We start from the raw sequence: 13,121 nt of genomic DNA, 5'->3' as shown, positions 1-13,121 counted from the left end.
ATGGACCAATGGTAATGGTCAGAGCATGTAAATCTTTTTTTGATTCATACTAATGCTTATCATAAGGTATCCACCACAGAAAAGATACTCAAAAACGAGGTGAAGAGAATTACCCACGGGGTGGCTGTTATATAGCCTCTGTTCTCAGCCATGTTACTGATGGCAGTGGTGGGTTGTCTGCAGCAGGGAGGTACGGGAGGTGGTGGTGGCAGCAGGAGTGCCTGTGGGAGCAGCAATGGTGGTGGTGGGTCCACTGTGCCCCACGTCCCGGACGCAGTCAAATGCACTGCCCCACCCTAGTACAGGCAGCACATGCAGCCAGGCAAGACCCATCCCCAGGTCTGGAGCCCCCACACTCTAGACCTTGGCTGCCACTGCTATGGGGAAGGTGCAGGGAGGAGGTGGAGCTGGGGCCTTGTTTCAGGGGCCTGGGGCAGGATGTGGGACTCAGGGACCAGGACAGCAGTGCAGTCACCACGGCCACTCCACGAGGGCACCAGGTTCCTGTGCCTTGGAAGAGGCTCTGCACAGAACCACCCAGGGCCATGTCCGGGGGGTCCACCCCACATCAGGGTGATTGCTGGGCCTGACACTCCCACCAGCAGGGCAGGCCACAATCCACTACAGGAGGGTGATATGGTTTGGCTGTGTCCCCACCCAAATCTCATCTTGAATTGTAGCTCCCATAATTCCCAGTTTCATGGGGGTACCCAGTGGAAGGTAACTGACTCATGGGGTTGGGTCTTTCCCATGCTGTTTTCATGATAGTGAATAAGTCTCATGAGATCTGATGGTTTTATAAAGGGGAGTTCCCCTGCACACACTCTCTTGCCTACCACTATGTAAGATGTGACTTTGCTCCTCATTTGCGTTCTGCCATGATTGATTGTGAGGCCTCCCGAGCCATGGGAAACTCTGAGTCAATTAAACCTCTTTCTTTTATAAATTACCCAGTCTTGCATATGTATGTTTTATTTGCAGCATGAGAACAGACTAACACAGAAGTGCCCCCCTGGGCAGGGCCGTGAGTCTGTAGAGGAGGAGCTCTGGGTACCCCTGAGTGTTGGGGCCATGAGGGGACCTCACAGAGATGTTACCCCTGCCCCAGACATTGGCCTGGGCCCATTGAGGACCTGGAGCCCCTGCTCCAGGCTGTGAGGGGGTGCAGCCAGGCTGCATACTCCACAGGATCCAGGAGCCGGTAGCAGCCCCACGCTCCCAGGTGCAGCTGCAGCTGCCACTGCAATGTCAGAGCAAAGTTGGGGCTGAGCCCCGGTGCTGTCACACCCTGGCCAGGTGTGTGCATGCGCAGGAAAGCACTGACATGCCAGCCACCTGCCTCCTCTGGACCTTCAATGCCAACAAGCACAGTGGGAAAGCTGAGGGAGAGGGTGAGGATGGCTCAGCACTGGCCTGTAGGTGCCCCTTGGTGCAAGCAGCCTCAGTGCCATGGATGATGGCAATAGGCAAATGGGCTCCTGGGCAGAAGGAGGCAGGTCCCTGATGAGGCCCCACCTTCAGGCCAGGGAGGCCCTGAAGACAGGGGCCCAGGCTGCCAGTCCCCCAAACTGGAGTGGGGATTTATGGTGCCTTTTCCTGGCCCACCCATGGCTGCCCATGAGCCAATCAGCATGCACTTCCTCCCCTCTGAGTCCCATAAAAGCCCCGGGGTTAACGAGAACAGAGCAGAGGATAGAGAGACAATGGGAAAACCAGCTGCAGAGAATAGCTACCCTCCTTGCTGAGAGCTGCAAACAACAGAACAATCTGCCTGTGGAGAGGAGCCACACACTCCAGGGCCTACTCTCTGCCAAGAGCTGCAGATGATGGGACAACCAGCTACAGAGAGGAGCTACCCTCTCTGCTGACAGCTTAACACTTGGGACAACCAGTTGCAGAAAGGAGCTACCCTCTCTTCTAAGAACTGAACACTTGGGATGACCTGCCTGCAGAGAGGAGGTACCCTCTCTGCTAGAAGCTGAACACTCATATGGACACCCTGGCTACAGAGAGGAGCTGCCCACTTCAGGTCTTCTCTGAGCTGTTCTATTGCTCAATAAAGCTCATCTTCATCTTGCTCACCCTCCACTTGTCTGCATACCTCATTCTTCCTGGTCACAGGACAAGAACACGGGACCTGCTAAGTCGCAAGACTAAAAGAGTTGCTGTAATACAAACAGGACTGCAACATGCCCCTTGCTTGACATGTTGCAGGCAAAAAGAAGGAGAGAAGAGCTGTGGCCCTTTGGGGAGCCCAGACCTGGGAGCTTCCCAAGCCAGGACTATGACTCCCGCTTTGGGGCCCTGTGGTTCCTGGCATCTTCAAGTTTCCAGGTACCACTGCATTCCCCAGTGTCAGCCAGGGAAGCTACTTGCAGTATGCCTGGTCCAGCTGCAGCCTCACAAAGAGCTGGCACCATGCCAGCACCTGGAGTTGCCTGCCCTGCAGCAGCAGCCAGTGTGTCTGACTGTGCAGTGGCCAGACCCCATGTTCGCTCACACACCCCCTCACCACTCCACATCTTACTCCAGTCTCCCTTAGAGGCATGGGATCCAAGCCAGTAGGGTGAGCAGAGCAAAGCCTGATGGGAACAAGCCCAGTGGGCCCGAGCAAACCTCAGGCAAAGGTGCCAGAGTTCACAGGTTTCCAGTCAGAAAACCAACACCCCAAAGATCCCATATTAGTCTATGTGCAAATGGTCCATGAATGGCAACATGGTAGAAGGGATGGACATTATCAATGAGTACAGTATGTGGCTGCTTCTCACCAAGTCATATGTAACAACCCCTACTGCAGATACTTTTGTCAGCAGAAGAGAGCCATGAGGAACCCTCACTATGGTATCATCTCTTAACAAGAATAACCTGAAGCTTGGTGACAAATATGTCACTCTGAATGCATTCCATGCTAGAGACAGTGATGACGGTCCTTAACAGAATTGGTACCTACTTTTGAATGTGGGTTAACTTCCTTGGCTATAGTAAATCTGTCAACGCCACAATGTAAGAACTTACAACTTAGTTACTAACATAAGATCTCATACAGCATCATCACCTCAGATAAGAAGACCCATTTCATGGTAAAGGAGATACAACAGTAAGTCCACAACTGTGCAACCACTCATCTTACCTCATATCACATTAACTGCCTGTCTGTCTAACACAACCGTAGAATGACCTATTAAAGTTTCAGTTCCTCCTCCAGATAAGCAAAAACGCTCTAGGTTTGAGGCACTAAAACAATGGTCAATGTATGGTGTGTTGTACCCAATAGCTGAAACACACAGAGCCTAAACCAAGTGGTAATAAGTAGGAATAGCCTCTCTAACCCTCTCTCTAGTAACTCGCTCTCAAAATATTATTTCCATCTCTATAACCTGAGTCTACAAGATATAGGAATTTGTTTCCTGGGTGGAAAGGGTGTGATAATTCCACTAAGGGACATAATACAATTTTTCCAAACCTGAAAAACTGCTGCCTAATCTCTTTCATACCTCATGCTGATAAATCAGCAGACAACTAAACTAGTCATAACACTGGGACAAGAGAATTACTTCAAGTATCATGGGGAGCTACAGTTGCTACTAAATATGAAGCCAGAGAGAACTATGCCTGGAACTCAGGGGATTCACCAACGATTTTTGGTACTTCCATGTCTGATGACAATAGTGAATAGGAAAGTGTAGCAACCTAATGGGTCCAGGCCAGCCAAAATGCTGGCCAAAGGTAAAGGAAACCTAAAATGGTAGACAAAATAAGAGATGATCAATATAAATTAAAAACTTGAAAACACTTTCAACCATAGAGAGTCTATTATGTTCCACTAACCCTTCTGGAGATAGTAATTAGTCATCTACTTGAAGACTTAAAGGACAGATTGGACTTACTATGTTGGCATGGCAGATGTGAGCAGCTTAAGTAATGGGCTGAAGCAGACGCCACTAGTTCTCTGACAAATGCCTTCAGTATAAACTCTAATTTCTGTCATAAATAGTGGTATCCCACAAGCCCAGTCACTTTCTAGTGCTGTAATGGCAACTCACCTCAAGCATGAACAGTGTGTCTTTGCATCTTCTGTCTGAGGACCTTCTCTAACACTACAGAACCTGCTCCAATTCCCATCCTTCAGATGTACAATTCTGGTATTCATTCTGACACCTTCTTAGAAATTGAGCTCCCATTGCACCTAACAGCAACCTCAATAATGTACACCATGTTACTTTTTCCTCCTCCCCTAAGTTGTGCTCCCCTACTCCCTTCTTCCTGCTCCCAAATAAATTAATTGTATCCAAGATCTTGCCTCACTTTTTTTATTCTGGGGAAATCCACAATAAAAGGTGCAAAATATGTACAGTCAATGACCCAGCAATTCTAGCAACGGGACCCAGCAACACCCAACAGAAACCATATATATAGTCATAAAATGGTGCATAGTAGTTCCTATATGTATTTGCAATAGATAAAAATTGAAAATTAATGTCATCAAAAGTAGAATTATAATACTTCATAATGAAACGTTATTCAGAAATGAAAATTAATGAATCACAGCTATATACAAAAACATAGATATATTCCACATATGTAAAAACTTGTGAAAAAAGAGCCAGATATATATGCCTATCACCAATTCCACATATAGGCATTATCCAAAAAAAAAGCAACATATTTTTGTTGTTGGTAAGATTCAGTGATAAAAAATTTAAAAATAATTTTTGAATTTCCTTCAGTGAAGGAATCACTACAAAAGTCAAAACAGCAGTTCATTTGGAGAGGAGGGCATAAATATTTGAGAAGAAAACGAGCTCCTATAGTCTTAGCACTGTTCTATTACTGAACCATGTTAGTGGTTACACAGGTGTGCAATCTAAAACCCTCAAAATGTGTATCTGTGTTTTCCGCTTTGTTACATTTCAAATAATGTAAAAAATATGTTACACATCAACATTACTACACACCTAATAATAATAGTATGGATTGAAGGCTATGGACACTGCCAAAGGAAAGGCTATTTTCCCCTTCCCAAGCCTGTCCTTTTTTTTTTTTTTTTCCTTTGAGGTTTTAGATCTTATTCCATTTATTTAATTTTGAAATACTTGTACTAGATAATTTTTTATTACATTCTTCTTTTCATCTTTAGTCTCAAATGAAATCCTAGTATAATACATGTAATTTTTAATAGCTCCTTTACTGTCATTCACTTGCCACAAAATTCACGTTTTAAGAGTGTATGATTTGTTGATTTTCAGTATATTCACAAAGTTGAGAAGCTACCACAATTGTTTAACTTGAGAATAGTTTCACTGCCCCAAAGAGAAACCCCACACTCATTAATAGTAATTTCTCATCCTCACCTCCCTCCAGGCATTGGCAACCACCAATCAATCTGCTTTCTAAGAATCTGCCTAATTTGAACATTTCATATAAATCTAATCATTCAATATGTGATCTTTTATAACTAGATTCTTTTGCTTAGCATCATGCTTTAGAGATCCATTTATGACATAGTATGTACAAAGTGACTTCAATAGGTTCATGGGAAAATTGGATTAAAATGATAAATAAAAATATACATCTTTACTTCTCAAGGTAAGCTCTATCCAGTTGAATACAGTTTTGTAAGCATCAGTGTTTGCATCAGTGTTCATGAGGGATATTGATCTAAAGAAACTACCATTAGAGTGAACAGGCAACCTACAGAATGGGAGAAAATTTTTGCAATTTATCCATCTGACAAAGATCTAATAGCCAGAATCTATAAGGAACTTAAATACTCTAGTAAAAAACAAACAACCCCATTAAAAAGTGGGCAAAGGACATGAACAGCAACTTCTCAAAGACATTCATGAGGCCAAGAAACATATGAAAAAAAGCTCAACATCACAGATGATTAGAAATGCAAATCAAAACCACAACGAGACATCATTTCAAATCAGTCAGAATGGCAATTATTAAAAAGTCAAGAAACAACAAATGCTGGTGAGTTTGTGGAGAAATAAGAAGCTTTTACACTGCTCCTGGGAATGTAAATTAGTTCAACCATTGTGGGAGAGAGTCTGGGGATCCCTCAAAGATCTAGAACCAGAAATACCACCTGACCCAGCAATCCCATTACTGGGTATATACCCAAAGGAATATAAATAATTCTATTACAAAGATACACATGCATATGTTCACTGCAGCACTATTCACAATAGCAAAGATATGGAATCAACCCAAATGTCCACCAATGTAGACTGGATTAAAACAATGTGGTACATATACACCATGGAACACTATGCAGCCATAAGAAGGAACGAGATCATGTCCTTTGTAGAGACATGGATGGAGCTGCAGGCCATTGTCCTAAGCAAACAAAGGCTGGAACAGAAAACCAAACAAGATAAAGATATGTCCCCACTGATATGTGGGAGCTAAACAATGAGAACATATGGACACACGGAGGGGAACAACACACATGGAGTCCTGTTGGGGAATGGGGTGGGGAAAGGGAGGGCACTGGGAAAAATAGCTAATGCATGCTGGGCTTAATACCTAGGTGATGGGTTAATAGAGGCAGCAAACCACCACAGCACATGTTTACCTACATAACAAACCTGCACATCCTGCACATGTACCCTGGTACATAAAATTAAAATTAAAAACTAGTAAAAGTGAAGAGATGAAGAAAGAATAAAAAAGAACTAATATGTTTTGGAAACAAAAAAATAGAAAAAATGTATAATGATTATCTTTGGTCAAGAGAAACTTTAAAGTGAATTCAGTATTTCATCACAATAAATTCATGTTATATTTAATCTTATATTATCCTTTAAAAACACATACACATATAATTTCAGACTTTAAAAATACACACTTGTGAAAAAATTTTAACTCAAAATAATCAATACACAAAACCAAAAAAAATTTCCCCTGGACACACACAAATAATAGCAACAATACCACAACTGCTTTAAAAGTGGCATTAAGAGCTCAATATTCCTCTAAAAAGCAGAAAAAAATTATGCTGATATTAAGATACACAGATTTAAAAAGTAAAAGCAGAAAATGTTCAGACACTTTGAATCTTCAACATGACAGAGTAGGTTAAATTTCACAATAATTATGCTAGGAAAACACAAGTATCTGAATAATTTGTCTTTAACAGTTTGGGGTATGAGTATTCTATTTCACATCAATATACAGTCTTGAAAAATGTACATGTGAATGTTATTTTTAAAAATATCAATGATCTTAACTGTTTTGCTTACAAATCACTTTTTTCTATATTGAAAGTCATTTTACATGAGATTGAAACCTCATTTTTATATAGAGTAAAATTAGAAAGAAAAAGATTTAACAATCCTAAACTTTGAAATATAGTATTTTATATAGTAATTTAAATGTTCTACTGTTCTCCAAATTTTTAAATAAAAATCTGTTCCCAAAATTTAAAAACAACAGATCTTACTAACTTAACACAAATGTTTTAGGGTGGAAAAAAGCATTATTCTAATGTTGACTATAAACTATAAAATAAAACTTAATCCTAAGAAAATATAAATCCTAAGATGAAAATGCTACTTTCTATTTGAAAGTTCTCTGAATAAAACCACACTATTACTATACATCTTCTATGTTAAAATTATATAGTATAATAAAATAGAGACTGAAAAATAATACTTTCAAAATAAAAAATAAAAGAAAAAATCTAGTTTTAAATTACAAACTATCTTAAAAGAAGGCAACCTAATTTCAGACATATCTTCAGCTATTTTCTTTATTGGACTTGTGTCCAAATAGGAGAAATATCAATTAAAATTAACTGAAATGTAAACTTGTCAAAACGTCATTTTCTGTAGGATTTAATAATTTAAATGCTGCAAATCAATTTTCTAGTTTATATATTTTTATCATTTCCAAATTTAAAATATTGTACATTAAGACATAACTGAAGTTAAGGGAACTCTGAAAACTAAAGGCAAATGATTGGTCCTTCCTGATTAAAGTGGTGTGCCCCACCCCCAAAAGGCATTATAATATAATGCTCTTTGACATTCAAATTTATTTTCTTTTTAAGCAACTAAAATCATTAACTTTGCCATATTTTATGGTGACTAAACAACAAAAGCACCCCAGTGATACAACAGCTATAGAAGTTGGGTAAAATGTGGGGGCTGGGCGCCGTGGCTCATGCCTGTAATCCCAGCACCTGGGGCAGTCAAGGTGGGTGGATCACCGGAGGTCAGGAGTTCCCAGACCAGCCCGACCAACATTGTGAAATGCCATCTCTACAAAAAAATACAAAATTAGCCAAGTGCCATTGCATTCCAGCCTGGGCGACAGAGCAAGACTTCATCTCAAAAAAANAAAAAAAAAAAAAAAAAACAAAAAAAAGATGTTCTGTAAAATGAATTATATTCCAAAGCAGAGAGCCTTCATAAGTGCAAATAAACTTCAAAATCTGGCAGGGCTTAGGGGAGAGGGAATGACACAAAAGTATTCAGAGAGTTTAGGTTACAAAAAGTAAATGTTAAATTCTTTATTCTAAAATAAACACAAACTAGAGATGAACTTATTTGAAAAAAATTGATAAAGTTTCCAACTCTTAAGTAAACTTTAACTTTCAGGATACCAAATTCAAACTTACAGTATTTCTGGAAATTATTTCCCAACATCAAAGAAATGACAATATCGACATGCTCAACATAGACATATAGATATTAACACATTGTCCCTAGCCTGCTTAGGAATTTTCTAAATTTTTGCAAATATTCTTTCAATCTCCCTATATCCAGTTCTTCAGAATTGTTTGGCTTATGCTAACTCTTAAGTGCACTTGTATAATTTTATGGTTCTATCTTTGCATCAAAACAATACTCTAAACTTGCTCAATTAATATTTACTTGCAAAATAAATTTAAATTCAATAGTAAATGCAATGACAAAATATTGATTCCTTTTCCCCACTGGATATATTGTTCTTAAATATCACAATTATCTCCAAGTAGCTAGTAACCAAAAGTATAAAACCCAACTAAAATTAAATATCACCAAAAATAAAATGATAGAATATTATCATCGGGAAAGATGGGATTATGTCTGACTTCTTCTCTATTTCCTTTTAATAAATATCACTCCTACGAGCACTTATATTTTCCAGGGAAACGACAGCATCAACTCTCTCTATTGCAATTACGCCTGGACAAAGTAGCACCTGAAACAGAGGTCAGGAAAGACATCTGAAAAGTATCAGACGGTAAAAGGGTATTTATTGCCTTTGAAACCACATACAAAGAAGAATAGTTCATCAAATAAAATATTTTCAAGATATCTCACACTGGTGAACCATATTTACTAAATAGTAATCTTTTTAAAAGCAAAGCATCGTGTTCTAGGTCACAGAAAATTTCCATGGCAAACTAACATTGTCTCCTGGGGAAAAAAAATCTGAAAAATTCATTTAACATGATTTAATATTGGAAGTTGTTGTGCTATGCTTACCACTTTAGCTCTATAGCATCTAAACCAAAATAGCAATTACTGGATATCCTTTGTATCATTTGTTATCAAACTAATGCATACGTGATCTGAGCTTCCATTTCCTTCTACTGAAAAACAAACAAAAAAAATCAGGAGTATATTGTATTATAATCTTCAAAGCATTATGGGTCTCAAGAGTTACTTAAGACTTACTCATTTTAAAAATTCCTACTATAAACATGATTTCCCTTTTACTTAACAATTCCTAAAAGTCACAATATAAAAGGTAAATAAGGAAAAATATTGGGTATAAATAAGTTATACATATCTTATATGTATAACATATACTATATATAACGTAAACTATACGTATAATTATAATCATATGCTATATATATAATTCTGTGTAACAACTAAAAACATCTAGTTCATTTAGCAATGTATGTCCACAATGGAAAATATATATAACCTATTCCTTCTTTATCTGGAACTACAATTGTCTCTTACTCATAAATCGTTTCTTACTCATAAATTATATCTTCAGAATGGAAATTTAATGATGAATGTAACCATTACACTAAATACATCTGTGTGTATTCACTCTAAATATAGTTCAGTTCTTGCTTAGCAGCATCAAAAATTATTTTAACTTATGATTTCACAAAAATACTTTCAAAACAAATATAGCTTTATCAGGATAATCATTTGTATTTCTAACAGTTAGTGAGCATTTATTATGTACCAGGCAACACTGAAAATGCTTTACATGTTTTAACTTATTTAATCTTCACAACCACCCAAAGGGGTGGTTAGTATTATGATTTCCATTTTACACAAGAAGAAACTGAGGCACAGAAGAGTTTAAAACCTTACCCATGGTTTTATCACTAATAAGAAATAAAACAAATATTCACACTCAGGGAGTCAGCCTCAGCGCCCATACTTTGCAATGCAAGCAAATTCATAAACCTGTATGACTCGACAGTGTTGTGTTCTCAGGACTCAATCTGACATTTCACATGCCTATCAGCCATTTTCCTCTGGATGTCTAGATGTTACCTCCTGTTTAAAATATCAAAAACTCTTCTCTAAAAATGAGTTGACTTTCCAAATTTCTTTCAAAGATGACTTCCAGTTAAATAAGCAACTATAGAAGGATAGGTACGTATTACCATTAAGCACTGCCTCATCAGCAAAGAATGAACAGATATTTCTGTGCTTTTTTGAAAGAGTTATTACATTCTCTAGTTCCTATAATCTATACAAGGATTTTCAGGCAAAAACAAGCATGTGGGCAAGCAAACATGATTTTAAAAAACAAAAACAAATGAGAAAACATGCTGGAAAAAGACGAACAAGTTTGTTCTGGAGAAAATCGTCTGCAGATAAAAACAATACCTTGAATATTTAAACACTGATGTTAAAATAGGCTGACACTATGGGAAAGTTACGCCACTTTCCTAATTGTAAAGGGTGGCAACTGCTGCATTTAGAACAATACCTGGGCAAGATAAAATAAACATATTACACAACTAGGCCATTTCTAACATAATATTTTCACTATTATATTTACTCTGAATTAAGCTTAGCTCAAAATTACTGTGACTCATTATGTATAGCCTGGACTCCAAATACAGAAAGAATAGATTCTAAGAGATTTTATATATAAAGGGTAAAATTATTTTTTCTCACAAAATAATTCAGGAAGTTATCCACGGTCCTCTCTATAGTAGTGATTAGCAACCTTAGCTGTGCATTACAATCACCGGGAAAGCTTTAAATACCCATTAGTAAAGCTCTTGACCAATTAAAACAGAATGTTTAATTTTTAATAGGGACCCAGGCATCAGGGTTTTTTGAAAGCTTCCTTTGTTAATTCCAATGCAAAGTCAAGGTTGAGAATCACTGTAATAGAGTCCATTTTTAATGCTTTTTTACTAAGACTCTTCAAATATTGATGCCTTAAACCAAGAGGAACTACTAAAATCACTTTGCCCAAGACTCAGTAACTTCAGGCAATAATGGTGGAAGAGTGATAGAGGTGGAAGGAGCTGAGATAGCAAAGGTAATAAAACCAGTTTTTTTATGTTGTTTTCTTGTTTTAAGGCTATGATTATAGCAAGTATGGAAATTTATAATTAATCCATGAAACCATATTTCTTACATTTGTTATAACAAAGTCATGATTTTTTTCCTTAAACAGGACTTCAAATCTTTGTTTTGAAGTATAATTTAGTGTTTGGTTTTCTAACTACTTTTACAATAGCTACTTTAACTCACTTAGTGATTCGCTGTGTGTTTGGAGTGCTATGAGATAGAAGCAAGGGCCCAAAGTGGGTTCTTAAAGAATTTGATGGAAAAAACATTTAAAAAACGTAGACATATACACAGGCAAAGGAACAACAAAGGATATAAGAGCCAAAATGTATGGCTTGGTGCCAAGCATTTATAGGAAACTCTTCCTCAAGTAAGCTTACTTTTCAAAAGAAAGAACAAATAACAAACGAAAGTGGTCAGAGAAATCTGAGCTTAACATCTCAGTCCCTTACCTATCAGCTTTAAATTCATGGGCAAGATATTTAATTTCCCTGGGACTCATCCATAAAGTGGTGATAACAGCTTGGAGGAGAATGCTTCTTCGTTCCTTTCCCACTCCTTATGTTTCCTTCCATGTGGAGGTTCATGGGTGGGGCACTCTCCTAGCATAATACTCCTAGCCTCTTTGCTCTCCTTAGTTCCACTTTCCAGAAGTAAGGTCAATCTCACTGGTCCACTTGGAAGGAGAAAGACATATGTTTGATTAGCCTCTTCTTCCTCTTCCTTTTGGAGACAATGGCCTCAGGCTGTTTTACATGGGTACCCACCCCCCAAAGATGATACTCTTGTCTACACCTATAATTATCTGTATAAGTCTAAATAATTCCTTATTTCACTATTGGTAAGCCAATTTTTCCATGAATATAAGCCACAGCTTTCAATATTGTTCTTGGTTTTATTTATTTTGTTTATTTTGCTTGACAATTATCTTTCTCCTTCTGAAACAGATTATTTGAAAGTGGGTTAAAACTCAAAGAAGTAGAGCACTAGTTATTAGGCTCCTAAAGCTTTATATCAACATACTTTATAGAGTTGTGATAAGCATTAAATGAGATAATATATATAACACTTTTGGCACAGTGCCTGAAACATAAGCATTCAAAATAAAGTGGCTGCTTCTATCGCTACTATAACCACTACTGCTATCAGGAAAGATTTGAAAATTAGATAGCAAAGTGGGCCAATTGTAAAGCATTTATCAATTCACTATGGAGCATCTAGGTAAAATTTTTAAAAATACCTTCTAATACTACATCAATAAAAACAAGACACTTCTACTCACTGAAAGAGTACAGCCTGTTATGACAGTAGTTATAATACAGAATGTGGAATAATACACATTTTATTTATAAAGTGAAAACAAACATTTGCCAGGGAACATACTTTACAGCCTACAAAATCCTCAGTAATTAATCCATAAAGAAAATGAATGTAATGTGCATAAACAAAATCAGACAATACTATAATTCACAAAATATTAAAATGTTAACAATATTTTAGAATTAGTTTGACATCTAAGAGATTTAGGAGAAAATATGCTACAGTCAGTATATTTATAAATCTATC

The sequence above is a fragment of the Cebus imitator genome, unplaced genomic scaffold (genome assembly GCF_001604975.1).
Source record: "Cebus imitator isolate Cc_AM_T3 unplaced genomic scaffold, Cebus_imitator-1.0 Scaffold1, whole genome shotgun sequence".
NCBI classification, from domain to species: Eukaryota; Metazoa; Chordata; class Mammalia; order Primates; family Cebidae; genus Cebus; species Cebus imitator.
The sequence above is the reverse complement of the archived record's forward strand: the minus strand, read 5'-3'. Positions refer to the sequence as shown.